The following is a 9914-nucleotide window of genomic DNA, read 5'->3' as shown; positions in this document are numbered from 1 at the left end:
TAGGGTTTGTTAGATGAATACGTTTAGAAATCAGTTTCCATATCATGTTATTTGTCCATTGCTTGATGATTGTTGATACATGGGATTCTTACCTAGGTAAATTCCTTATCTGATTGGTTTCGATCTTATGATTAATTGCTTGCTTCTTGTTTACTTGTTTATTTGTTTTCTTAGTTTAATCTAAGTTTAAAAACCCCCTTTAAACATTAATAATAAATAGTCGTGTCGTAAGTCGAGTCTAATTAGTTAATTAACGTAATTCATAGAGTCATGTGGATTCGATATTCCGGACTTACTTAGCTTTAGTACAATTGACCGGTTCACTTGCCGGTGTTTTGTGTAGTTAAGCCTTAAGTCTAGTTTTTATTACTTGTTTAGTTTAGTTAATATTTAATTGACTGTTTGTAGCACATCAGTTATCCTAAAAATAAGTAGTTTCCTAGGAAGACTAGGAATAAATAATAGTCATTGGATCATGTTAATCAATGGTTAAAATTTAAAATTATCAATAACCGACATAGTTTCCTATAATTGTTCTTTCACCATCATTTGTAATGACAAATATCAAAAATTTGTTGGTTCTTACCAGTCATAGGAAACTCCTTATTCTTATTTGAACCATTTTCTATATATATATATATATCCTCCTAAATTATAGGGAGTCTAATTACTTCCGAGTCCATTCCTATAACAATAGGGACATGTTGTGAGGCTAAGCATAATATGTCACACCCCAGACCACGGCCTAGGCGTGTGACACCTATGTTGGTACAACAATTGTAGATAAATCAGAGTTACGTTTAATAGTGGAAGACTTTATAAACTTGTGAATTAAAGTGTAAATATTTACATATTCAAAAGACGGGATTTAAAAGTTTCCCGTTTCATGTTTAAAAGATTACTTGTTTTACAAAAACCACCATTTACATTATATTATGTTTAAACAAAAGATCCGAGCCATCGGATAACTTTAGCACTTCGTCACTCCAAGCGCTAACCTTGGTCACCTGCATAATGTAAGAAAATACGTCAGCAACGAATGCTGGTGAATATGCTGACGCTAAAAATATTTTCTTTACTTAATCACCCCTCGAGACTACGTAGGTCTCGTCCCAACGTGGCTTAGGAATAATCAAATTTTAAACAATACAATTTATAAACTCAAGTCTCTATACTCGGTTCCTCCAGCGAAACACCGCAGCGTTCGACTAGTTGAATGCCTATACGTATACACAAGGTCATACTCCCCGCAGGCGAGCGTAATTGTAACTAGGTGTGATGTGGCCACCACATATGAAAGGATCCAGACAAAAGTACACGATAGCCTGAGGCCAGTATTTATACCTTTGTTTATAAATGTTTTAGAGACACTTAGTCTCATGTAAAGTTTTTCATATAACACGTTGACTCGTTTGAAAACAAGTTTGTTAAAAGTTGGGGTGTATTCACCTTTTGATTTGGATCGGCTTTAAATACCGTCCGAGGGTCTTTCCTGTTGCTATCTCGCACCTATAGTACGAGTATAACCAATTGTTAGTCGGATATACAATCCGACTTAAGACCTTTAGTCTTATTTTATAAACTTTACCTCGATGAGCCTTTAGTTCAAAAATCTCTTTTACTTAAAAACCTTTAGTTTAAAAGTAATTTCCCAAAATGATCCAAAACAAGAGAGAGAGAGAAAAAAAAAGATCCTAATTATGTCAAGATTCCCAAAACAACCCAATAAATATGTACTGAGGCGACGCTTTGGGAAAATAAATGAAGGATCTTTAAACCAATCAAAAGGTGACATGTGTAAAAGATCTGACACACCAGACGAGATTTTTAAAAATCTCGTCTGTTCCGACCATATTATTAACTTAATTCACTTTTTAAAAAACCGTCTCTCCAGACGGTTTTTTTATGTTTCTCGTTTGGTCCGTTCAAATTATTATCATTCATAATCTTCTTTATTTTCTTTATCTTCTTCATCTTCTTCATCATCTATCTTCATCTTTTTCTTCATCTTCATCTTCTCCGGCACCCACAACCTCACCACCGTCTGACACCACCTCACCGCCACCCGACACCACCTCACTGCCACCCGCCGCCGCCGCATCACCACCGCCAACCACCAGTTCCCCACCTCCGGCAGCCACTTCCCCAACAGCCCCTATCTCCCCTGCTTCATCTACGCCGACGCCACCAACACCCACCACACTATCGTCGTCCACCACTTCTCCGGCGACACTCAATTCAAGAAACACACACTTTCTTGATGGGTTGGTTGTGTTGTTTTGATTGATATTAAAATATAAGGGTTTATTGTTAGATGGAATGGTTTATTTTTAGATAGAAGATGAAGATGAAGATTAAGATGAAGATGAAGATGAATGTAAAGAAGAAGTTAAGAATCATCATAATTTGAACGAAAAAGGTAGGAAACATCATAATTTGAACGGACAAGGTAGGAAACATAAAAAACCAGTCTAAAGAGACTGTTTTTTACCAAAAGATTTAAAGAAAAAATTTGGACGACACCCGCAAGATTTTCAAAAATATGGTCGGATTTGTCAGAATCTTGCCACGTGTCAAGTTTTAACTTTTTATACAATCTCGTCGGTTATATTTTCAAACCGTCGCCTCAGTACAAATTTTGGGTCATATTGGGAAAATTGGATATCTTGAAGAGAGAGAAAAAAAAAGATCAAAAAATTTATTTATAAAACCCTACGTTTCTTCTTCTCTAAGAAACGTATTCTTTTCTTTTCTTTGTTGTTTATGAATAGTTATTATTACTTAAATAATATTTTCATAACAAAGAATATATACTTACACACATATATATATTTATCAATATTCATAATCTTATCTTTTGTTCTTTTCTTTGTTATGTTTACTTTTATTTTATCGAGGTATCGAGTATAACCTCGACTTAAGGTTTAAGCCTTTTATAATATTTTATTATTATTTTATTCGGGCATTATGCCTACCTTTGTTCGGCTAATAAACCCTAATGACACGAGCAGCACTCCAACGCCGCTTCACCTTCTTTTCCTCTCGATCAACCCTTCCTTTCGTTGTTCCTTCTTTGGCACGCTATTCAATATACACAAATCCTTCACCACTTGTCGGTACGTCTTTCGAGACTAATCACCATCTTGATGTCGAGATTTAACAAACACCTTCTTGGTCGATATGGTGGTGGAGAGTGGCACGAACTTCTAGGAAACGTTGGTACGGAAAACAAGAAATCGGGACACGCTTATCGAGGTGGGTCGAGTATATGATTATTGGATCTTAGAGAGATGTTAGAGAGAGAGAGAGTGAGATACTAATTTGAGGTGTGTAGAATGAAAATCCCGGACGTGCTATTTATAGGCAAAACTTGGAAGCCCTTCGTGATACGCGATGGCCTTCTGGTCATCCTTCGCGTATCGGGGTGTAGGTCAGGCCAGTCACCACATAGGACTGCCACGTGGCACCAAGTGGCAGACGGTGTGCCACGTGTTGTCACGTGGCGGACGACGTGCCACGTGTGTGCCAGAGTTGTCAGACCACGTCATCACGATACGCGATGACGTAGCTTCAACTACAATCGCGTATCGCCGTTGACCCAATTCTAGAAGGTTTGACCATTTGCGATACGCGATTGGCTTGTCTACTATCCCGTCGCGTATCGCGATGGGACAGAAAATCAGAAGTTTCATTTTAAGTCCTAAGATTTGGCATTTTGACATTTTTGGTCCATAGACTTTGGAAAGTTGACATTTTGAACTCGAAATTTTCTCGATGTTACATATTATATGGTTAATGATTTTTGTAAATCATTTTAACCATAATGCTTTTAATGATTTATGAATAAGCACCTATGTGAAAGAGAAATGAGGTCGTTTCAAATGAAATTATGGGGAGCGTAATTGCTAGAGCTTTCACAGAACCAGGCCAATGTTCCAAGACCATAATGAACACGATAATGAGGGGATGTGCCCGGCTAGGGAGAGTATTGTGTGAAGTGCATTGTCCTCTACTCAAAAGGGGGTTTGTTCAAGGACATCGTGTTTATTAACCGCTAGGAGACTAAGTATACTTCAGAAAAGGAGGTTTTAAAGCTAATATCTACCTATCCTGCAATACTCAACTGTCGAGGATGCATTGGGAATGTGGTGTATTTTAATCGATCTCCATTCTTGTGGGGGGATTGTTAGAAAATTATAAATTGGTGAATAAAAATTAATATATTAAATTATTAATATTAAACTCTTCATATGCTGAAACTATTGAGTAGCGTTTCTTTATGACACTTGATGTTTTATTAGAGTATTTAGTCTCTAATTAAGTGAGATTCCTCACTCACCTACAACTCTTGTATATTTAGTAGACTTGGTGTCTCATTTGATAAAAGAGAAAGAGTAGTATACAGATAGATATATACAAGAGAGGTATTGGAGCATGGAGAACACTTTAGGATCCATTTGTTGGGAACCCATAGAGAGGATACTCTCTACTCGATTACATCAACATATTATTCTTCCCATTCTTTTTCTTTTCAAGAACACCAATATACCTAGTGCAATCTCGGGTGCGAGTGCCAGCTCCGTCAGTACACATTGTTCCGGTTGTTGTACCTGGGAGACAGACGACTCTTTAGTAGAGACCCGAAATCTGTTTTAAGGGAACCATATTAAATACATGTCTCAACCACACTCAATATATATTGTTTTGTTCATATTTTTTTGAAGTCAATGGAGTTAGCACATCAAGGAAAAACTAAGACGAATGTGAAGATACTCAACGAGTGGAAGAATCGAGTAAAGATGTTTATGATGAAGTTCTCACCAAAGACATTGACATGAATCTTTATATTTATACAAATTACACTTTATTTCATATTTGGTTTTGTACACGGTATTATACCACGGTATTTCTCTTATATGACGAGAGTATCGTGATGCTTATTTTATTATTTTTAAATAATATTATGACTCAACATCAACCTAATCTTATGAATATAACCTTGTGAAGTAAGACTGACCCATCCACCAAATTACATAATTTTGGAATTTTAGAAGTCTTAACAGAGATTAATGATCATGTTTTTATATATTCCTCTTTTGAATTTATAAATTTTAAAACATTGCTTAATATTTATGGATTATGCTTACGGGTGTCTTAGATAAACATTGTTTTCATATATTCCTGTGGTGATGTAGTGTATAATCTCGCACAAAAATTGATACGTGTCTGCATCTTATTGTATACATTTTTGGTTGAAACAAAAAGTAATAAAACAAAAAGTCAATGTCTAACATATATGTTAGTTTTCATGGTCAAAGTGGCTTTTCTTGTTGATTTACCTGTGTATAAATACAGGTAAAGAGTGGTTTAGGAGGGCATATGTCTGTACATAACCTGAAAAGCATCATGTCTAAAGAGTGGTTTAGGAGGGCATATGTCTGTACCAAGCCTTTTATGTTCATGATTTTGTTGCAAACTCTTTACGCTGTCAATGGTTTAGTTGTCAAGTCTGCACTAAACAAAGGCTTGAATCATTACACTTTTGCGGTTTACCGAAACGCGTTCGCAGCTCTCTTCTTTGGTCCTTTTGCTTTCTTCCTAGAAAAGTCTGTTTATTGGTGTCATATGAATCTATAGTTATCTTTCTAATTATCATTTGTTTGATCATTGTTTTTTTTCTGTGCAAACAGGAATATTAGGCCAAAGATGACTATTTCGGTCTTCCTAAAGATCATGTTGCTGGGATTACTAGAGTATGTATTTGGTAATCTATATTGTAATTTCGAAACTGGAAATAACAAGGAAAAATTGAACATTGAAAGAGTTACGTACAATAGTGGTTCTTTTGGGTATATTATTATTTACCTAATTTGTGCAAATTCTCATTTGTCGTAAACTATGCTGAACGTCCGTAGCATGCGTGTTTAACATATTTGCATGAATGAATAATGATGACTAGTTTGTAACAAACTAGAAACTAGGTTTCGTGTATTATTCTCCAATGATAATATCGGACAATTCTAAATAACAGGCCAGTGATAGACCAGAATTTGTTCTTTGCCGGAATGAAATTTACAACGGCGACTTTCGCGGCGGCTATGTGCAACATTCTCCCTGCCATTACCTTTGTTATGGTTTGGCTCTTTAGGTATTCTTATTCCTCATGTTAACATATAATTACTTCAGTTTAGTTTTTAATATATTTTGGTAGACTTGAGATGGTGAGGATAAAGAGTTTGCATAGCCAAGGGAAGATCATAGGGACATTAGTGACGGTTGGTGGAGCCATGATAATGACACTGATAAGAGGCCCTTTCTATACAATTTCCATGGACAAATCATTATACTCTTCATCATCAAAAATCTATAAATATTGTTAGTAGTCAAGACCAGATTAAAGGGTCTCTCATGATCACCGCGGGTTGCTTTTGTTGGGCAAGTTTTATCATTGTCCAAGTAAGTTTATAATTTATATGATAGTGCAACCAAATATTGGTGGCAAAAGATATTTATTCTCTTTGTATTTTTGATGCAAAAAAAGGCAATCACATTGAAGTCGTACCCGGCTGAGCTCTCTCTCACAACGCTCGTGTGTATGATTGGTTCATTGGAAGGCTCAGTACTCACTCTTGTTGCTGAGAGGGCCAATGCCTCAATCTGGGCAATTAACTGGGACATCAAACTATTTGCGGCAATTTACAGTGTACGAAAATATGATAGTGGGATTTGTTTCGAGACACTATATCTAGTAAACATACAACTGCTGTTTACAGAAAAACATGGTGTATGAAAACAAATTCCCCTGTATGACAACTAAACAGTCTTTATTTCAATCTTCATGTCTTTCCAATTTTGATTTGACATTATCACGGCCAATTCATCTATTATGATTATAGTGTTGGATTTTTATAATCTCACATAAAAAGTTAGATATACGCCTCACAAGTGTCGCAAATGTTGAAAGTTTGCGACGCTCATGATTTACAGTGATGTCAAGGTTTCTGATTTGGTTTTGGTTCAAAACTGATTCCAACCGACCTATAAATAAGGAACTCGATTATTGATTTATTGGTGTAGGGTTTCATGTATGATTTTGGGCCTTAAACCCAAACGTATATAACTGTTGTTTTTTTAGATTTAATGTATAAAGTATCCTTCATTTCTTAAAAAAAAGAATTAATGATTTATTTTACGGTTATCGGTTATCCTTCATTTTTAATTGGGTCTCACAACGAATACTTTATATTATTTTAATAAGCTGTCTATTTTTTTTAATATAAAATATAATGATTACTTTAAGATAATGAAGTTAAAACTAGGTCCGCGAACGAACCGAACGTTTAGTGAATTGTTTGCGAATTGTTGACGGAAAGTTTGATTATTTAATAAATGAACGAACGTGAACAAAAACTTTGTGTTCTTTTAATTAAACGAATTAACACGAACACATGTTTCGTTCGGTCATTTATGATCGTGAACGTTCATATATATGCTTGTTCATATATGCTCATTGTGTTCATTTATGTGTGTTTGTGTTCATTTAAGCGTTCGTATATATGTTCAATTTTGTTTGTTTATTTTTGTTCAATTATATTCATGAATTACTCGTTTAGATTTTAAATAAACGAACATATATAAACGAATACAAACATGTTCAATTTTTAAAACAAACGAACATGTACACAAAACATTTGTTTGATTAAGTGTCCATGTTCGTTTAAGGTTAAATGAACAAACACGAACATACCCTTATTCATATTCGTTTGATTCGTTTACAGGCCTAGTTGAAACTATGATATAATATTACAATTTATATCTTTAATAGATAAAAATTCTGTTTAGTTATTAAATGTTACTATAAAGAAATATTAAAATATAAATACATGTATATACTCGTATAAATCACTCTTGATATTGAATACAAATTTTTGTTTTAATATTGGGCCACCATTTGTACATCCTAGTACATCCCACAAGTTATCTTTACTCTTTAGGACATCTGTAATGAACTTTATAATTAACAACCAACAAAGCCTGGAGTATTAAAAACTCCGACTAAACATCGATTAATCGCTAGTCTTCAACCCATTGATTAGTTTTGGGCTAGTCAGTCAATTCGTCAATCAATAGTCAAATTCAGCTAAAATTTGGATTGATAGAACTTAGTTGGCATTTCCTGACGAGGTTTTGGCCAAAATTAGTTGTTTCTGGCGAGATTCCGGCCAAAATCAGCGATTTCTAGCGAGATTCTAACCAATTTTTTAGTCAAAGTGTGTAGGTGTATGTGTATATATAAAACTGAAAATTACGTATGAAAATGTGTGTATGTATATTTAAAACTGACAATTACACATTAAAGTCCGATCCGGTTAATTCCGATTAATCCTGGTTATTACTAGTCTCCACCCCACCATCCGACTAGCTACTAAGACTTTTACAACCTTCTGATAAACATCCTTCACTGCCTCTTAATTAAATTACTGAATAACTCAATGTGAATAAAATAAGAAATTTTTTGGTACTCATAACTTTGGATTTTTGAATCTGGTTTTCCACATCTGTACTCTAAATAGTTTGATTTAAATTGCATGAATGACACAATTCGGCATACATGTTTATATGAATATTCACAAATCACAAAAAGTGAAGAATTGAGTTACCTGTTGTGTACCAATAGTCCAATATATTTGCCAGTTTCTTTGCTTGTTTTTGACAACTTTGTTTTTTTTTTTTGGCATGGTATGGATATAGGGTATAATGTGTTCTGGCTGCGCATATTACATTTCTGGAGTAGTGATGCAGGAGAGAGGACCGGTTTTTGTGACTGCTTTCAACCCCCTTGGGATGGTTATTATCGCCATTTTGGGGTCTTCCATTTTAGCCGAGAAACTGAACTTGGGAAGGTAATGATGTCGATCACCTGGTCACTTTCTTATGCTATTACTTGTTTTTATTAAGTTATAAGGTAACAGGTTCCATCTCTTTAGAGAGAGAGAGAGGATTCAAACCCTCTGTAAGCAGGTTAGGTAGAATTAGAATTAGGAGTACTTTGGCTGTTTAAAAAGTATAAAGTTATTCAAATATAAATAACGAGTTACAAATTTTTGATGTTTTAAACTTTATCGGATTGTGATATAGTTGAAACTTGAAACCAATTAATATCTTTTATTTTTTATATACTTAGAAGGGTTCTCAAAACATATTCCATCCATGTTTTATCAAGACATTTACTTTCAAGCTACTCAAGTCTTGAATTTATTGACCTTAATTCTTCTGAGACCCAAACTATATAATCATATTTAATCTTAGTTCAACACCATCGAATCAAGTTGAGTTTTGTTGAACTTTCATGTTGGTCTGTCTGCAATACTAGAGTATACTGACTTTACAGATAATGGTTTGATTTAAACGTAAATTCTCTATGGGTTGAGCATGGGCACATGTATGAAGTGCATTGTAGAAATCACACAAGAAAATATGTTATTGTTGTTCTCGAGATGAAAGGATGATCGTGTATGCATTTAAACAAAACTTCTAAAAGATTTTTTCTATTTTTACAGTGTTCTTGGAGCAGTAGTTATAGTGGTTGGCTTATATCTGGTCCTATGGGGCAAGAGCAAGGACCAAAACCAAAAAGATCAAGACTCGATAGATCAACAACCCTGTGATGGCAAAGGCACCCAGGATAAAACATGTTGTTGATACTTGATAGTGAGATAATATCTGGTGATAATGACTTTGAATGATGATGTTGTATGTGTTTCTTTCTTGTAGATATATCATGTTATATATTTTTTTTAATGGTCAACAAATAGATAATTGTCTAGGTACTCCGTACAGGGTGATCCAATGGAAAAAGGTCATCGCCAGCCGGCCCAACCCAGCCGTACGAAACCCTTAAACGCCTCCAATAA

The 9914-nt window shown here is 34.7% G+C and overlaps 1 pseudogene across 1 annotated transcript; it reads left to right on the top strand.

The window, feature by feature from the left end:
- Positions 1-5395: 5395 nt before the first annotated feature.
- LOC143632596 (WAT1-related protein At2g39510-like) lies at positions 5396-9702 on the top strand (annotated as a pseudogene). Its single transcript, XR_013153540.1, has 7 exons — positions 5396-5606; positions 5691-5753; positions 6032-6148; positions 6212-6456; positions 6542-6703; positions 8752-8903; positions 9561-9702. The product of XR_013153540.1 is annotated as a WAT1-related protein At2g39510-like (transcript).
- The last annotated feature ends 212 nt before the right edge of the window (positions 9703-9914 follow it).

The sequence above is a fragment of the Bidens hawaiensis genome, unplaced genomic scaffold, assembly GCF_021521415.1.
Source record: "Bidens hawaiensis isolate Kalapana, Puna unplaced genomic scaffold, B.hawaiensis_p1.1 tig00006484_1, whole genome shotgun sequence".
Classification (NCBI taxonomy): Eukaryota; Viridiplantae; Streptophyta; class Magnoliopsida; order Asterales; family Asteraceae; genus Bidens; species Bidens hawaiensis.
Note: the sequence above shows the minus strand (reverse complement) of the source record. Positions and strands in the feature narration are given on the sequence as shown.